Source organism: Parambassis ranga, chromosome 9, assembly GCF_900634625.1.
Source record: "Parambassis ranga chromosome 9, fParRan2.1, whole genome shotgun sequence".
In the NCBI taxonomy this organism is placed as follows: domain Eukaryota; kingdom Metazoa; phylum Chordata; class Actinopteri; family Ambassidae; genus Parambassis; species Parambassis ranga.
Genome location: NC_041030.1, coordinates 3,113,789 through 3,133,435, shown reverse-complemented (window position 1 = coordinate 3,133,435; position 19,647 = coordinate 3,113,789). Strand labels below are relative to the sequence as shown.

The window sequence follows — 19,647 nt, the reverse complement described above, 5'->3', positions numbered from 1 at the left end:
ACGTTTGAACACGACTAACAAAAGCTTAAAAAGATTTTAGCAATACAGTTTAAATCATGTTGTGTGTTTGTGTAAACACCTGAGGGCCTGACAAGAAAATGGGGAGATGACCTTAAAAATAGCATGGTTGACACGTAATGATTACTGTAGTCATTTCTGAAGCTTGCAAACCTTGGTGTGTTTTTGCTGAAGTAGTTGTTGATCAGATATCACAGCCTGAGGCTGAAATCTTGGCACCATGTAACTAGCAGCAGAACATAATTATCAGCTGACCAGTACTGTGGTTGAAAGATGGAGCACAGAAGTGTAAATGCATCTGGAAACCATCCAGCTCCTGTGCAGATATCGCCCCTTCCTCCTAGTGAGAGGTCAGTGAAGCATGTGATTCAGTAGAATTTTCCTTAATGCCAAAATCACAATAGTCCTCTAGATTGTTCACACAACATGTTCCACCCTTCAAAAGTGAGTATATACACACAGGCGTGCATGGGGGTTCAAACCATAGCCAAACTTTGGCAAACCTACATATACAGTAGTAGTCTTTGTTTGCGCTTAAGCCTTTGAGTGCCTTATGGAACATAGGCTGCTGATAAAGTGCTTGCATCCATCCCCTTCTGTCTTGGGCCATCTGGATCCAGGCGATGCCATGGCAGTTGTCCCGTCTTCATCTCCCTTTCAGGGCAACAAATTACCACCAGCCAAATGCTGATAAATTTTGGATGTGGCCAGTAAATCTGTCTGCTCTACCAGCCACTTTGGCAGGTCACCAACCTCATTCAGAGGTTCTTTTCTATTCTAGAAATCTAGTCTGCTGGCATAATACTGAAAGTTTTGGGGAGGATTTTAAAGGCAGGATGAGTCAGTGTCAGCTTCCTTAGTTGATTGACTAGTGGGCTCTACGTCAAAGACTCTTGTGTTCTTGTGATTGTGGACTAACGTGTTGTACAGCGAACATAAACTCCCTGGATTACTCATACTTTCATAAGCATTAATAATGCATTCATTCCTAATCATTTGCTCAATTTCAGCCTTCATTGGCTGTGATAATCACCTCCTCTGAATCAGTTCTCCATCTTGGATAATTTGAACTCATTATTTTACCAGCGGTGAGAAATTATTCAGCCTCTGCATCACTTCCACATTTGGCTTCTCATCACAGTCTTCCAATTTCCCCTCTTGGAATGAGGGTAGAAAGTCTGTCCAGGTTTCCTGTGTGTGTGTGTGTGTGTGGTGTCCCAGTGAGGGACATGCCTTCAAGGCAGATGACGGGAAAGGGAGTGATGCTTATGCATACTCTCTGCCACACAGCACTTGTTGATGGCACCAGCTGCATCAGCTGCAGCAGGTGTGCATGAGCAAAACAAGCCACCTCCCTGCTTTCAGGTAGGACAGATGCTGCTCTCAAACAGATCCGATCCTCTGACAGCCTTGAGCGCAAACAAAAAGAAAACATTAACAGAGAATATAAGGCTGCACAGTATCACCTTCTGTTTGCAATGCACGGGGTGTCCAAGCTCAGATGGGAAAAGAGAGATTAATCTCACATAAATGGCAGGCTGGCACTGTGCAAGGACAAAGGTCACTCACAAACAGCAGCTGCATTGTGTAAAGAGACAGAAATGTGGGCTACTGATGATGTGTCAGGGGAGAGGAAGGGGAACAGAGGCCAGTGTGCTGTTGGTTTAATAGTTCTAGGTCAGTGTTGTTTTTAGATATGCCACTTACAATTTTAAAATCAAATGCTATTCTAAAAGCAATGCTGAAGATATCTATAATGAGCAGAAAAAAGACAATAATACAGTATTGTTGCTTTTGCAGGACAAACTCTTTACTATTACTGAACAACGGTACCATCCCAGAAAATGGACAGCAGACTTGTCAAGAAAACAGAAAGCTGTTGCATGCGAAGTGAAGAGAAGAGAAAAAGTATATATGCAGTTTAACAGAAATAATAAACTGAAGTTGACAAAACCTAACTGGTACCTTTCATCTGCTCACGTTACCACAGGGAGTGATAAACAGGTGCAACGCTTCAAAGGCTATACACGACAAACAGAGCAGAGGCACATCACAGTCGTATACTATACAGATATTATCTGTATAGGCACACAGCCATTAGTGCAGCGACTTTGTTACGTTGTTATGTCATCAGTGTGGGACAAGCTTCCCTCCTAATGATGCACACCTGTTTACACTAATTACGCAGATAATCTGCACCAACACAAATCACATACAAACCTCATTCTGCATCTCACACCGGGGCAGTTGCATGTGTGTGCAACACCGTGATCAGCTAGAGGCTATTTTGAAGGTACAACAAACCACAATATAGTTTTTAATATCATCCAAGGTGTCCCATATGTAAAATTTAAACAAACATATTTCCTGCAAAAGTAGTTCAATACAGATATTGTAGTGCAAAACAAAGCCGGGCTGCATGGAAGGTAATACGCATAAAGTCCTGCCATTTCATCAGCTTAAATGTCTCCTCTCACCCCCTATTGAGGGCATTATTTCAACTAAAGTCCAGCCAAGGTCAAAGTTTTACTGTCAAGGTAAAAGAAAAAAAAGTTAGATGTTGTTGTGGTCTATGACCTAAGGTCCCTGCCTTTCAAACTTTTCATTTTGTGCACTGCTTTAGTGGCAATACTTTCTCCCAACAGCGTGTCAACAGACCCAAGTTAAAGTGCCTGGGAGAAAGAACGCTCACATGTCAGGTAAAATGTTTGTGCTTGTGCAGCTGTGAGAGTGTGAAAGCGAGAGAGATATCATCCCCCCCAATACTATCACTGCTGGAGCATTAACTGGCACCCGAGGCTGTACCTGCTCGTTTACAGGGAGGAAGACAGGTTAATGAAAAACTATTGATTCTGCCTCTGTATCCCGGGAGATGAAAGAAAGTAACACTAATACTTCCGAACTTTGTTTTTCTCTTTCTTTGATGGCCTGACCATTCAGTGGCCACACTGAGTCTAAAAGGATAGGAGAACAGAGGACGGGGGGATCTATGTGAGCGGTGATGCCGTCAGTGGAGTTTAGCAGAGAGTAAAAGGAGGACAATAAAGGTGAGGAGGAAGAGAAGGAGCAGCTAACCCTCTTTCAAAGACAGTCAGACAATGTCAGTGTTGTTTCACTCTGTTTCAGTCCGAGCTGCTGCCCATGCTACCTCACTGCCCTCACTGCTCTGTGAAAATAGGGGCATGCCACACATTAAAATCTGTCTTGAGGAGTATATGTGAGTTGTATGAAGCCTTTTGTGGCTCTAGGATTGTGCAAAATCAGATTAATTGCCTCCTGTTCACTCAGCCAAGGCGTTGATGATGTTTTGTCTTCCGAATCAGGTTATATTTTTAGTGCGAAATTTGATTTTCAAAGCCAAAATATAAAGTGATTGTACTGGCTCCATGCATATGATGTCCCCTGAGGTTGCAGGGGATTGTAATAGTTTCACTAAACTTTGAGAATTTGCTAGGAAGTGAGGTATAATAGATACGTGTGCTAGCAAGGAAGGGAGGATCCAATGAAGACACTATATTAAAATGAATTATGGGTAGTGTAATCATGAAGTCAGTCACTGGATGAACTAAATAACACAGTTTGACAACTGGACATTGTAACCGGATGCTTTCTTTAACACACAGTGCCGGTCTGTCCCCTGTTTACTGTCAATCCTGCAGCACTCCTGCAGGTGCTGCAGGCAATCTCTGTCTGATTGTGTGATGAGTACCTTGTGGATTGAAGTGATTTAATGTAGTGCAGCAGCAGCAGGAGACGGCATATCTGTTACTACATACAACAGAATATGATGTGCAGGACTACCGATGATTTTTTGCTAATTTTAAAATTGACTTCAGCCACATAAAACAGGCTGACAAAAAGAGGACAGGGATCAGTGACTGTGTTTTAGAGACTTCATGTGTGGTCTCTCTTGAGCCGGAGGTCTTGCTGTGGGCACATACTGGGAGTTAGTGAAAGGAGAAATGGTCACCCGTCAACAATCAAACAAAAATCAGCCCCTGCCTGGTGTCCTCTCTTGTTAAGCAACAAAACAAACAGCAGATGGTAGTAGGTACAATTATGCACCAGAAGCATGCTGATTGGTGGAAAAAAAAACACTTGTGCTAACAAGTTCCTGGGATTTTAATTTAAAACAAATTGCTGTGCAAAAAAATACAAAAAAGCAAAATACACACACACGCATGACTGCTCCTTCATTTTAAAATGTACAGGTGTGCAGCCAATTTAAAGTCGTTGTCATGAGACTGAGTGTCCTTCTTGACCCACATGTGCACAGTTTACATTCAGAGTGCTCTTCATCTGCATTGTTGTGACGATTCCATTACAAATAAAAGAGGATATTTCTGCAGGTCACTCCACTGTGGAGCTTGTTGAAATGAGATCTCATGTAGTTGAGAGGAGGTCCCTTCCTGTTCAATTGCAGCTATGAGAGGGTGAAAAAGGACTGCAAATGTGATGCTACAAAATGCTTAAACAATGCTTCACACACTAATATACAGCACCACCATGTCCTTGTACCAAAAGGAAAAACATAGTAGTTGTTGAGGATATTCTGCTCTGTGGTATTTCAGGTTGTGTGATCATTTGCTTTTGTGCATTCGAGGAGTCCAGAACCTGCCCTATTCATCTGCTCTGAGAGCCTGAGAAACCTCTACATGGTAAATATTGCATCTCTATACTATCAGTGTGTAGTATATCCTCACCGGACAAACACAGCCTGTCTTTATATAAGTAACATGTGCCTGCGGTCAATGTCAATAATCCATTCATTATTCACTTTACCCACTTTTTTCTTGTACAGGATAGTAGCCTAGCTTCAGATTCTCCTTTACCATGGTAGTCAAGGAAACTGTGGAACAGCCCCATGTTTGTGTGTGTGTGGGTAAACATAATGTACAATCATAAATATAGTGGCTTTGAAAAAACAATGCCGAACAATGAATCCACACACCGAGGATCAAAACTCATCTCAGTGTCTAGCTCATGCACTTTTAAGTTCGCTTGCACCACATATACGGCCCTCTTTCACAGAAATCAATAAGTTAGAGTGGATTTAATATGGGAGAGCTTATTGACACTGTAAGCGCTGTATGCTATGTGGAGTCCAAACACGGTTGCTATTGTTGTTATTTCAACTCATTGCGTTCTGGCTTTGGATGCAAAGAGAGTTTCACTCGGTCTGAAATGTAATAACACAGGAACCGTGACTAGACTAGAGCCCTGTTGCTTTGTATGTTTGTATAAATCTGTGTGACTGCCTGTGGTTACAATGTATTTACATAATCAGTTTTTACTTTAGACCCAATATTCTGTTTGATGTTTTTTTCCTATAGTCCTCTTTTGATATAATTAAATTGCTCTCATTTTATTTAAGGACTTTGCACAGCCAGGGCAGCATGGTGGAACAGCGTCACCTCACAGCTTCCTGGATCGAATCTGTGTGGAGTTTGCACACCCTGTACCTGTACCACAGGAGTGCTCCTCCCACATAGAGGTTAATTAGGGACTACCCGGTGTCCTAGGTTATAGTGTGGGCATGAGTGGGTGTCTGTCTCTTTTAGTTAGCCCACCTCTCACTCACTGACAGCTGGGATAGGCTCCAGCCTCCCTGGCACAGCCTTCCTTTCCATGAACATGCTTTGTTTTATAATATAACCTCGGTGCACGTTGTGATGAATGAATCACATTTTTTGTGACACCTGATTATAACATTAAAACATCATGTCATATACGGCTCATAACATCATGTCATTAGAACATGATGTCCTATGTGGTGCATATAGTGGTTGGTCACGTAATGGGAATTGCCATCTAACAGCTGCGTCGACAACAATATCATTTATGACATGAGTGAGTCTGTGAGAACAGACAGCTCCTCTGTCGTGGACGATCCATCCCACCCACTCCACAGCTCACTGCGGAGACAGAGGAGCCGGACGACCCCGGGTTCCCTACAGTGATGCTGCTGACGAGTTTGTTCATCCTGTGAGCGGAGCACAGATGGCTCCTCCTACAACAGACTGGTGGAAGATGTGGGAAATGTGTTCAAACCATCTAGGATTAAAGTGGGATTTGGAGTTTGAGGATATTGTGAGAGATTATGAGAGAAAAAATGTGCCTCATGCAGTTGGCACACTTAAAAAAAAATACTGTAGTTTACTGTAATTTGTAACATACTATTATTGGCTGTGTGCTGTAGCTTCACATTGAACTGCATCACAAACTACAGTACAAAATGGTATTATATTAATATAGTATATTGCAGTAGAAATTTGGCCATAAATTAACAGCAAATCCTTACAGTGTAGTCATAAATATATATATTCCTGCAGTCTCAGTGCTATGTAACTCTGATATACACATTAAATATGTGCTTGAGTCCATCTCCCTGCATTTTACAAACATGTCGAAGGTCAAACTGTAACTCAGAAATGTACAAATTATTATTCCCCTCACTCACCACTCAACTGGACTACTGTATCTTCCTGCTCTCTGGCATCTGCAATAAAGGATCCTGTTCGGTATAAAACAAACCCTGCTACATGTTGGTGTTTGATATCAGCCTGCTGATCTCTTTATTTCATAACTAATCAATACCTTTGCTTGTCTCTCTGAACACTATAGCTACCACACATACTAACTCCATGATTAACTGAGCAGTAGTTGTGGTATTATCCTAGGGTGATTTAGTGTCCTTGGTTTAATTTTTCAGTTTCAGAAACTCTTCAGAATAAAAGTCTGAAGGATATGCAACGAATACTCTGCAGCTCAGTGTGTGAAAATGCCCTTCAAACCTGACTTCACATCGTCAGAGCCTCTATCTGCTAACTGCATGCTAAATATTAGCAGAACACAGGATGCAGAGGTGTCAGGATGGAATATACGTTTGATTTTCATGACAGATTTTATGCGATTCGCTTCAATTTACAGATAAAAGATAGCGTGGGTGTTCCTACTATGTATACATCCACACAGATTTTCCTGTGTGTTCTATGTATTTGCATGACAGGAGGAGGGGAACATAATATGAGCTCCTTATTATAGGTTTAATGTGGGAGGAGAAGCCTACGGTCAGAGGTCTGTGTTGAGCTTTCTGTAGCTGCAACCTAATCTACCATCACCTCCCTTAAAGAACGCGTGCACGGCTTCATGCCAGTGCTGCGTCCTTGACTGTGTGACTCTTGCGGAATGGAAAGAAGATGGAAAAGAGGACAGAACAGAGCAAGAGGAGGAAGAAGAGAAGGGACGGGCAGAGAAATTATTCAAATGATGCTTAGATTTGTAGCACCAAAAGCCTCCTCATTAGCATAACTTCAAAACCTTGCCTCTCCGGTCTTAATAATACATGCGCTTTGAGTCTCCCTGTGAATCACCTCACACTCTGTAATATTTCTGTTTTTCTATTTGTTATGAGGCGACGGGATGTGGAGCTGTGTGGGAGAGAGGCAGGAAGGAGAAAAGAGAGATTCCTTGTGTCTTATCAGACCAGTCATACCAATTAACATTCCACAGTACAGTGTTTCTGCAGGCTGAACTCCCTCTCCTCCACTCACTCATTCACACACATATATTGTTGCCTGTACATACAGTACATATATCAAATACCACAATAAATGTACATTAATGATATCCTGAGAAAGGACTGTTGGGACACATGAAAGCACACAGTGTTCGGCTCAGCAGGCAAAGATACAATACAAAAAAAAAGAAGCGATAATGTAGCAGGCCGTATCTGGAGCTGGCATGGACAGAGTCAGCACAGAGAGATTTACTCTGGCCTGGCTTCACTGGGTCGCCAAGTCTGAAGAAACAGTGGAAAACAGAAACAGATGGTGCTCGGGCCTAAATGCAACAAGTCTGAAAGGAGGCTTGTGACCCAAGAAAAAGCAACATATTCTATCACACAGAGATCTGTGTGTTCACCTCAACAGCCCCTGCAAACTATTACTCACAGGGTAAATTAAAGGGATGACCGCCATTCCATCAGGTGATTCATAAATATTTCAGTCAGGCAGCTTGATCTACCTGACATGATGGATGCACTGTCAGCAGTAGATCTACCTGTCCTGCATCACAAAGCGAACAAAGTTTTAAACAGAAACAGATCTCTGTAGCTATATTACTGAATTTATTTCAAGTGAAGGCTGTGCAGGCAAAGAGCTCACAAACTCTGAATGATGAATATAAGGGATGGCATATTAAAACATTAGTTTTAAAGTGAAATCTTTTGGGATTCAAAGTGCTATTTGTGTTGAGCTAATGGACTCATCACTCTGTGCTGTCACGTAAGGGGGATCACCTGGAGGGCGTAACACATAATCTAACCCTCCACAGCTGACAATGACCAATCAGTCTCAGCCAGAGCCAAAGGCATACAGTCTCACCACTGCCAACAGTGTTTAGTGGTGTTTTTGTCACTGCGCTTCAATATGAAAGAAAACAACTGGACTAACTTGTAACGCCAAAGTTTTGCGTGCTGCCTGCTGGGCCTGTAATTGAAAGTCTAAACCACACTCAGTGTGGTGCTAATGCGCTGCGCAAGGCCTGCTCCTGAATCTTTCCCGTATTCCATCAGCGTGTGAGGCCGTGGGTGTGCGCTCCCCATCAGCGAGGCGTGAGGCGTGAAGGACGGCCAGCCGCACACACACCACACGGGAGATCCCTGGATTAGTCACGCTCGCCGGCTCTCTGCTGCGGCTGCTACCCTCCGCTGTATCGCCTCTACGCATCCAAATACGCTCTCTCAAAACACAACAGCAAGGGCAAGGCTGCACCTCCCGCCATTACACAGCGGAAACAAGCTACTGCTATACTAACCAATTATCATTGTCAATAATGTAACCCCAACATTTTACATGCACCAAGCGGTGAGGGCGTATAACTATGTGCAAAGTTTGTGATGTCACATTTGACCGTATTAGTGGCAAAAAATGACGCAATACACCCAAAGAAGAAGAACTTAGAAGCACAATCAGGGGGGTGGTGACCTTTTCTGCCATTGAATCAAGAAAAGTAAACCGAGAATCTGTGGGGAAACAGTGCCACTCTTCACTGCAGAACGGTAAAACAAAAGTGTAGCAATGTCAAACTGAAGACAGCAGCCCTCCTGGGTTGGCACCATAATTTGTGACCATTTAATAAAACACCTACAATTGTCACCCATGATGCGAGGCCCACTGAAGCTAAGTGCATGCTCTCTCTGCGCTACTCTGGAGGATGTAATTATTACTGAGAACGGCTGTAAACATATGCCTCCACGCTGCTCTATAAACCGTTCCACTGAAATGAGTCAGTTGGTCCCAGAGCACCTCCACAGCCTTACAAATGTGGTGCGGCGACAGAATGGGGATATATTTATGGCGGCAGGTCGATTTTGCAGCAAATACGCAGCAGACCTGAGTTCAGAGGTATATCTGAGCACGACCACACGCACGTCCCCGAGCATCTGCAAATATCAGCTTACCACCAAACACACCTCGCAGCAGCACACTCATTTCGTCTCCTTCTAAGGAGGCAGAAACCTCTTTTTCACCGTTAAGTGCTTCGCCGCAGACGAGATGCTGGAAATGGCATGTTACAAGTATGGTTAGACTCAATGCTGCAGTAAAAGCAGACAGGAAGAACTTGACGGCTTTATCATTACAACCTGTAATTTCCTAAAAAGATTGCACAGTCGACTGTGGCTCGGAGTTGACTGCATGGCTAAGAAACCCATTTCGCGCTCTGTCTCAACCAATTCATGGTGCCAGATCCAGTCATAAAAAAGCTACTCTCAGTGGGTGTACATTAGCTTATTAGAGTCATGTTCCCTGCACCATTAATATGCTTTTAGTGCATGAAATGATAAACAGCGGCTTCACGCTTATTCTGCCATCCAATGAATCAAAATGAGGAATAAACAATATTTGGACACTTCCTGAAGCTGAGGGACTGCATGACAAGTAATCACTTCACAGGCAACATGACCTAAATGTCACTTTGAGCAGGGAAGCTCTTGTGAAACTGTTCTTATTAATCATGCTAAAATGTAATTTAAAGGAGCAGACAGGGTACTGAAATAAAACTGTCTGCACTAAAGTATGATTAACTTTAATAAATACTCCTCTGTCTTAATTATGTGGAGAAAAAAAATAGGCCAGATCACAGGATATGGGCCAGCAGTTGGTCTGCCTTCAAATGAAAACAAAATACTGGCTTCTCAATCATGTCAGTGCGAGAGAGAGACACAGAATAAAGTGGTTTGTTAATGAGGAAAAAAATAAAAATAAAAAAATTGGCGAGTTAATGGCTGTGGGCCTATTGGCCCTCAGAGAGCCTGTGTGACTCCCAGCTGACGCTGCCTTATTAAATAGTTTTCTCGGCACATTCAACACCACTGTCAAAAGTAGCTTCCAAACTTTTCATTTTTATTCAGCTCAAGTACAGGACAGAGCTGAACAAAATTATAATGTGTGTGATTTGGTGAATATTCTTATCCAAGCAGAAGAATGGATGACCTTCAGAGAGATGTTACAGAATACACAGTGTATCTGCAGTGAGTTGACCTTGCACCTGCCTCTCAACTGTTGACGTGAAATTGGCGTAATAACCAAAACAACATCTAAGTGCCCTCTGTGCGCATCTATTTAGTGGTCAGCCAGCAGAGAGGAGGCTGTGCACCCTGGACTTGCTGCAGGGCTTAGAACACCCAGCTGGCATAAAGGCTGGGGATCCTCCAGGAGGAGCTGGAGGAAGCTGGAGGCATAGTGAAGGTTTTTTTTTTTGTCACATGCTAAATAGTAAAAGGCAGTAAAAACTGCTCCACCAGTGTATGCAACACATATAGTGGAATATATACATATATTTGCAAATGCTGGGTAGATGCAGTATAGTATGTGCAGTTGAGGCTAGTTATGATGTGGTACGTGTGTAGTGCAGCTTAGACGGTGTGCAACAGTTTTTAGAGTGCATGGTCCAGATGTGCAGTGTGTGTGTGCATGTTGGCCCCCCTCCCCTGATGGAAGCATTGGCTTGGAGAAAGAATGAGTGTCTGCAGATAAATGGATGTAAGTGAGCTCTGCCAGACACCACAGAAACTGGCTATGGAACTACCAGCATAACACTCATATTACACACTTTAGTCATAAAACTGCTGACATGACAAAGGAATGATGCAAAAATGATGACGGCAGCAGAGAGGGTGGTTGTGGGCCTGTGTGCAGCATTACAGTGGAAGTTACATCACACACTGTACACTTTATGTTGCCTGTGCAACCTGGGTTGCTGTAAAAAATGAATTTTAAATGGTCATGTTAGCGTTTAACTGTGTGCTACATAAAGATTCATCTGATTCACAGCACGCCTGTCTGAAATATCTGCCTCCATTACAGAGAACGGGCTGCGTTCCTATATTTCTAAAACAAAACTTCACAAAACCACTGAGATCCGGCCAAGAGAGGTTGTATTAGTGTAGACGCATGCAGAGTGACAGTCAACCATAATTGGCCCCTTGCCAGCAGATTAATATGCGATCCCTTCACCATTAAAATAGCCTTCCTTATAGTTAGGCTCCAGAGAATTAATTAAACTGATGCCATTTTGGTAGGTGAAGGATTTGAGGATAATATGACCTTGATATGAGAGGGGGAGGTTCATGGCTGGATAACTGCACTGTGTCAGTGCACTTTACCTGCTCTGCCTCCTGAGGAAGGCCACGCTAAATATGGTTCTTACAAAGAATAGTCTCACTGGATAAGGTGCCATTCAGCTCCGATCACACATACACTCCAGTGTGAGGAAGTTAAAGATCACAAGATCATTATTGTCGTTGCCATGCAACTATATAAAAAAGTACTGTATCCTAACTAACCCGAGGTAAGAAAGATATGATGCTAAAGATAAACGCTGAGATAAAAAAAGTTATTGCTCTGCTTGAGCTTGGCAAAACAACAAGCTATAAAGTTACTCAAGTATGCTCTCCAATCACTGCTTTACTTTGCTTCTATAATAACTCAACAGGTCCCCAGAAAGGAATAAAAAATTGCACTGGCCCTTACTACATTTCTACAATATCACCCACAGAAAGGTTCCTGTTTGAGCTGCAGGGTGCAGAGTGTGGCCGTGATTTGACCTTTTTAAAGCAACAAACAGTTGCTACACAGATGGCCACGCACCTTTGTGAATCATAAATAAGGTATTTTTAGAGGTCAAAAATAAAATAGATCTTTACAGCGTACAGCTAAGAGGCAGTGAAGCAGCACATGACAGTGAGGAATCACTCAGTGGGTCTGTCCCAGCAGACCTGCCTCTCAGGGGAACAGCAGAACAGGCACCAACTGGAGCTGAATCATAGCCCCGAGGGAGGTGGTGGAGGTGGCTTAATCTCCCCATGCCAGTGCTTTCAATAACCACATGTCAGAGTCTGGCTGCCGCTGTCTTCCCCCATTTTGTGCGAATGTTTTTGCTAGTCTTTAAATCTTCCCCCCATGTTAAAAGCCGATATCTCATCCGAAGCCAGGCAGTAACTCCTGGTGGAAGCGTGTAGATGGAGCTCTGGTGATGTACTGCTCCCACAATAGGAGCCAGAGCAGGAACTCCTATTAAAGAAAAAAGTCCAATTCCAGGACAAACACAAAACATGACCTGGAGCTGGGATGTGCTTTTTCTTCAGCCAAACTATGCAAATGACCCGCTCTGGCTGCCAGAAACAAGATTAACTTTGGGAATTAAACAGAGCAGCATAAAATAGTGGCTCTGTCAGAAAAGGCTGACCATTTGGTTTTTTTTTCTTCAAGCTTCAAACAAATATGGCTTCCAGGCAACCGGCATCAAGGCCTGAATCGTCGGGTGGACACAAAACATTACAACAACAGCATCAGTAGTTTGGAAGACAGTGAAAGCAAGGGCAACCAAAGACAGTCTCTGAATGGAGCAGTTACTCTGGATCTTGTTTCTTTCAGAGTGTTTCATAGATGTAAACATGACACAATGATTTTCCTCTCTGACACACAAAATACTGCTACCCACCCAGGTAATCTGAGCTATAGAAACAAGCTACACCCCTATAAAGTAAATCTGGACTTACATAGCTCCAAAGCCATCTCAACCCCAGCCTTGAGGTTTTCGAGCATGTCATTAAACCACATCACGACTCTACTGCATCATCCTGACTCCTACTTGATGAGCCATCTTTTTACAGCTTCTTGGACATGCATTTGTTTATACATAAATCTGGCAATAACATATCTGGAGGCAGCCCAGCTGCTTTTAAAAAAGAGGATGAACTCACCTTTGGTTGAAGACGAAGACCCATACAAGTATCAGAGCAGGTGGACATTTATCAGAGCAGAGTCACAACTCATGAGCTGCTGCACCTGAAAAACAAGAAAAAAAGAATTTGTGTTACTGAAAGATGAGAATAAATGAGAAAAAAAACGACAATTGAGCTGTGTTTGGTAGACACTTCACGTCAAATCCAAATACAACTGCAGTCATATACCCATCATGGCTGTTTTGTCAAAAAGTCAGTGATTCTGCACCCAAAGAGTGTATTTTCATTGGTCCTCATTGATCACATATATATGTGCCTCTACTGCCTTGAAGCTCCAGTGAGAAAACCCCTTCCAGTCAGTTTCCCTGCACATGTTACATTAATAATAACATCAACATATTGATTTGCTGTGTTTAAAAGAAAAGCTACAGCATATCAAACGTAGACAGCATCGACTGGTAGCTATCAGATTTATAATTTCACATCGACACCACCTCATGCTGCTGGAGCACCTTTCCTCTCTGTGCTCAGGGCTAGTAAACAACAGAGAGCATCCTTAATAAAAGCAGGTACATGAGGACAGCAGCAGAGCCAGACAGCAGCATGTGGTGCTGAGGCTCATGTTCTGTTTGGTCAGGGGGCGAAACCGTGACAAGATACAGACAGAAAGTCCAGGTCCTCCAGCTGAGTACCTGACATGCCCCTGACTCTTTGCTCTCCTCACTCTATTTTCTGTGGAAGGACCGTGGTTGTTGTTATGCTGTATGTTTTGTTAGACTAAATTGGCAAATGTGTTTCTGCCCTGTTTTATCCATCTGCAGTGTTTTATGTTTGTGCTGCTGCTGTGTTTTTGTCTCTCTGTATGTGTTGTGGACCCGATCTTACATCAATATGTGTAATAGCTATTGTTGGTCCACAGAACAAAATGTAGTGTGGAGTTTCACAATAAAAGCTCTACAATTGTGTGATGCCTGTGCTTTCCCATTATTTTCCATTAGCCAGCAGACACAAAGGCTGACAATCTGCATTACAAGGTTAGAGAGACTTTGAGGCCCAAGTTTAGTCCACACGTGGGAGCATGTTTTTTTGGTAATGGTGTTCTGTTAAAAAGTTTTGTTGACTTTTTGTTGACTTGGTTGCCCGGGATCTTAAACTAACAATGTTATCTCAATGTTTTTTGAGACTTTACGTGAAATGCTTGCATTTGGGATCAGAGTGAGACAAGGCTGATGTTATTTTTTATGCCTCAGCACTGTCAACAACCATGTCCACCTGTCAACATTCACTCTGACACTATTATGGTTTGTGATCAAAAGTCCTTGGAGGGAAGCAAAAACCAGTGGTTTAAAGGTCAAATGACAAAATGTAAATTTTATGCAAGTAGGACACAACTTAGCATAGGATTTAATGAGTTGAGCTGCAGCAGGTGCTGCTGATCATCAGTCCTTGATAAATTGATCATCAGCAGGTTACAGACCTCTGTAAAAACAGACGTTTGGCAGCATCCAGGTGTGTGTTAACACAATGACAAGAGAGAAAGACAGAAACAATGGTGTTAGAGAAGAAACTGTTGCTTTGCATCAATCAGAAAGACTTATAAAACCATTTCAAACTATTTGGAGTTCAATGTTCTACAAAAAAGATTATTCACAAGTGGAAATATTCAAGGCAGCTGTCAATCTTCACAGGAGTGGATGTCCAAGCAGATTCAGCCCAAGATCAAAAAAGAGAAATACAAAGAACCCAAGAGCTACATGTCAGAGTCTACAGACCTCACTGAGCATGCTCAGTGTTAATGTGACAGCACAATGAGAAGAAGACTGAACAAGTACAGTCTGTTTAAAGGGTTACCAGGAGACGGAGTCTTCTGTCTAAAAAGCACATGGAATAAATAAATTAATTACTTAATAATGGCACAGTGAAGTGGTATTGGTTTTTGATTTTACAAAATAGAAGAGGGGGAACAAACTTTTAAACATAAATGTAATCATATCAGGACATCGTAACCTAGAAAAATACTTAAAAATCAATACACATTTTATAAGTCTGTCTTTGTAATCTCATATTAAAACAGTCCTCGATGTGTCTGCACTGCAGAGAAAAGTAATCACACCCCAAAACTAATTTTAAGCAAATAGCAGAAACCTGTCTGGTCTAGAATGTGGCTACAGCTACAATTCCTGAGAGGACACCAAAGGGAAACTGACAGTACTGCTCATTCTGCAGGATCTTTTATGTGACACCATTACAGCTGGAGCATTTTTTGTTTTGTTTTGTTTTGAAAAAGTGGTTGATTGAATGCTTTTTGAAAAGAACAACAAATATTTTTGTTCTACAGAGCACGCAAATAAAGACTTAAACTTCCTTTTCAGAAGCCTCGAGGGGCAGATTAGTTCGAAACAACAGCGTCTTAGAAAATGGATCCAACAATCAGCAGCAGCATTGGGCTGAGTCATAATCTGCTGCTCGTGCTTGATAGCGCCTGTTGGCGTGAAACTCAACGCTGGGCATCTGACTTAAAAATAGATACAAGAAAGTGGAGCTGGGAGGATGATCACATTACAGCATTGTTGGGCTTTTATAAAAAAAATAAAAATAAAAAAAAAGCGTATGACACATTTGACTGTAGCTCCGTGGTGTCTGATGGCAGGGAGGAATTTCTTTTTGTTGTTGTCAGTGTATCAGTGTCTCATGCTCGCGTTTCATCGCCTTGGAATAACTGCCTGCTGCAAATACAAAGGAACAGCGTGCCACCAGCCTTCATGTCATTTGTAGTATTACAAGGCCCTTGTAGTACTTGGATTTTAATAAGCAACCACACAGAGGTTGTATTTTTGACCTAAGATAAGAGTGTAAAGCAGTTTTTACTGACTTGAAGCAGTCAACAGAATTCACCCCCTGCTGCACAAATACAGTAGTCAGCTCCCTTAAATAGAATGGAAAGTAGGCTAGTGGCTGCTGGGAGTGGCTTTTACTGGGAATATGATCGATTAAAAAGCAATTTGCTCTTCCGCCCAGCCCCTGCACTCATAAATGACAGCCCCCTACGGTCCAGATGGAGCTCTGAGGGATCGGAGGAGCCGGCCTGCCCCCGCCGCCTGCTCCTCCACTGCTGGCAGCCTAAGCCCTATGACCACACACACACTCCCAAGCATGAGCCTCGGTGGTCACAGTCTGATGGGCACCTTGAAAGCGACCAGGCAGAAATGTCCCACCAGCCCCTGCTGGTCTCAGAGAAACTCTGGACTTTGTTCTAACCGAGTGTTTCAGAGAGCTGAAATAGAGGCGAGAGGGCAGGTTAAGACAAACTGGAGCACAACGCTGCGCAGCACAAACTAAAATGAGATATGACTGTGATTCAGTTTTCTCTATCAGGTGCACCGGACCAGCACCACCTGTGTCACAGCTGCAGCCGTTTACACACAGCCACCATGTGATGGCTTCATTGTCCCTGTTGCTCATAAGAAACTGACAGTGCTATTTTAATTATTTTCTCTAAAACAACACTCTAAAACTTCTTATCACCTGATAAACTGTACATTATCGTCACACAACTCTATACTGGTGACATAACACAATAATAATGATCCCTGTCATTTATTTTTACTTTCATTTTCTGTCTTTCATTGCCCATGTTTAGGCACCAAAAATATCCCAAACATCATTAAAACAAACACTGGGTTATAATGAGGATAATCACACTACAAATTCTTGTTTACATACGGAGATGTAGTCCATAATCACAGTGCAGCCCCCTTTCCCACAAACACGCTGCGTGGGCGTCTTCTAATCGCCTGCTGTGAACAGAGGCTGGGGTGAAGATGAAATGGGAGGAGGTGATGGGGGGAGAGCAGGCTGGACCATATGGACACAGGCTGTACATTTGGCTTGCTTGGGAGATGGTGGTCTTCCTGTCAGTGTTAATACAAGACTACAAAATCATCTGTGTTATCCAGATTGTGGGTTTAAATAGAAATTAAACCACAGAGTTCATATTACTAACAGCCTTGTAAACTCCAGGATTCATTAGATGAAATGAGTAAATGTGATGTGTGCTCATAGTAACAGATATGATTGCTATCATTGGCTTCTCCATGCTGCATATGCTGTTTTTAGTCATCGCTGTGGCTAAGAAACTCTATCATTTAATGGTGGAAAATTCTGATTCAGATACATCAGCGGGGCTCAGTGACTGAGCTAAAAGATAAACACTATTTGGGAGAGCCAGGGACTGTGGTCTCTGTTACCATAGGAACGCAGGTAGTAAGTGATGGTGGTGGTGGAGATTATACACAATTGAAAACAGTGATGAAACAAGTAAATATAAAAAAACCCACAACTAATCATTTACATACAATACACACACACTGCAATACGAATGGTTATGTCTTTCCACATCATATTAGCTGATTTGAGCTGCTCTGTGTTTATTTTTCTAGCCTTCCTGCAGCTTTGGGCTTCTGCAGAGCTCGGTCTTTGTGGCTGAAGGTTAATTGATGCCGACAGATGACGTAAAGGGGAAGTCGTCTGAAGAGAGTTCTGGCTTCTTTATCAATGGCAGCACTCAACGACACACAGACACGGGGGGGGAGAGGGAGTTTGCTGAAGTGATTCTGTCCAGAAGGCTCATGTTCTCACAACAAAGGGTTGAGAGGACTAATGACTAATCCTTCCAAAGTTAGAAACATCAAAAACTCATTTTCCATGGTACCTTATCAGCTATCATTTGAACTTATACACTTCCAATTCTGGTTAATTCATTTAAAGGGTCAGGGTTAGTTAGCGGTTGTACTGGGAAATATTATGTTTGTTACTACGGGCTTGATATGACTCAGACTTGTTGTTACACTGTTTTGATAAGATGATAAATTTAAGTGTAAAACTTATTTCAGAGATTTGTTTCTCATCCCAAAGCAGAACCAAGCTCATTCTCTCCTGACTCTTGTAGGCTCTCCTGAAGCTTGCAGCCTAACAATGAGCCAACAAGATCCGGGAAGAGCAGGATGGCAACACTAGTGGAAGGCACACCTTGTTACAGTATCGTGAAGAGAAGGAGATCAGCCTTGTTTTAGAAGGCAGGTCACCTCAATGGAGACCATTGATGTGATCTTGACGGATCAATAAAAAAAAAACACTGAGCTGATACGACAAACTGAGTGCTTCAATCGACTGTGGTGCTGGATGCCATTCAGGAACATGGATTTGAATTTGTTCAAACACCAGTCCTTTTCACCTGATCTGTCACCCTTAAAACCATAGGCCACAAACATCTGCTTTTATTTGCATTATTATATCTAAAGTCATGCTCCAGACATACCACACTGGACCTTTCATGCCCCAAAAATAGAACAATTTATCTGATGTCTATAGTCAATGACTTGGTGACCTTGCATGGTTTACCAGAAGTCCCTTGAGTTTGGTGCTAATGGGATGAAGGGATAGCGGTGGTGGAAGGGGTCTTACTGGATTTCAGTAAGGAGGAACGGCCAGGAGTTAAAATCCCTGTGGGGGGGAAAGAAAATCCATCTGAACTTTTGTTCCCTGTCTTTAACCCACTCGTACTGACTGACTGATATTCTTATGAATGCTAATACTAAAGCACCTCTTCCAACGCACAGGCAGAATTGATTTTCTTCAAAACTAATTCAGCAGAGGCATAATGAAAACTAGTAAAAGTGCCTCAAAGGCTGGATTCAACGGTTTTGAAGTGGAAAAAGTTTCAGTCGTGATTTCCTTCGGTGTGAAAAAAAAGGACTCTCTGTAGACTGCAGATCCAATCTTCAAATTATGGAACAGATTCAATATAGGTACGCCAATGTTTGACTTTATGACCTATTGTCTCCTGCTCCATCTTCAGACATAAAATATTCATTCATCTTAGGCGTAGGGATTAATAAGAAGCTTATTGCTGCAGTTGCAGAAAATCCTCAAAATCCTCATTTCATTTTTTTCCTGTTCTTAAATTAACAGTTTCTTCATGCATACTTTCATGATTCTCACAGAAAAACCAATTGTTAATGTGAAAATAATGTTTTGCCTTTTTCCAATCACTTCTAACAGCTGTAAAAATTTATAGCCTGGTGACGGTCAAACCTCCCTACTCGCTGCTAATAGCTGGTAAAATGGTTACTGCCAGAGACGATGGTGCAAAGACACTTCCACTTGATATGGCATTAAAAGCAACAGCCTCCTATTATGGCTTATGGATTAGCCAGCCTCAACTATTCCACACACACACACAGAAGCACACACACAGTTTTCTCTGGCACAAGCAACGTGTCAAACAATAGTTGCCAAGTCTGCTGCCTGCAACAAAAGATGGAAAGAATTAGGGGAATGGAAATGGTGATTCAATGCTGTTATGAAAACTGGAGCTCAGT

At 42.4% G+C, this 19,647-nt stretch overlaps 1 protein-coding gene across 1 annotated transcript in view; it reads right to left on the bottom strand.

The window, feature by feature from the left end:
* The window catches only part of arvcfb (ARVCF delta catenin family member b), a 176,818-nt gene that overhangs the window by 125,574 nt on the left and 31,597 nt on the right, over window positions 1–19,647 (bottom strand). Inside the window, exon 2 of the mRNA XM_028413828.1 lies at window positions 13,286–13,370. The gene's annotated coding sequence lies outside the window, so the exon portion shown is untranslated. The remainder of the gene's footprint in view (window positions 1–13,285; window positions 13,371–19,647) is intronic.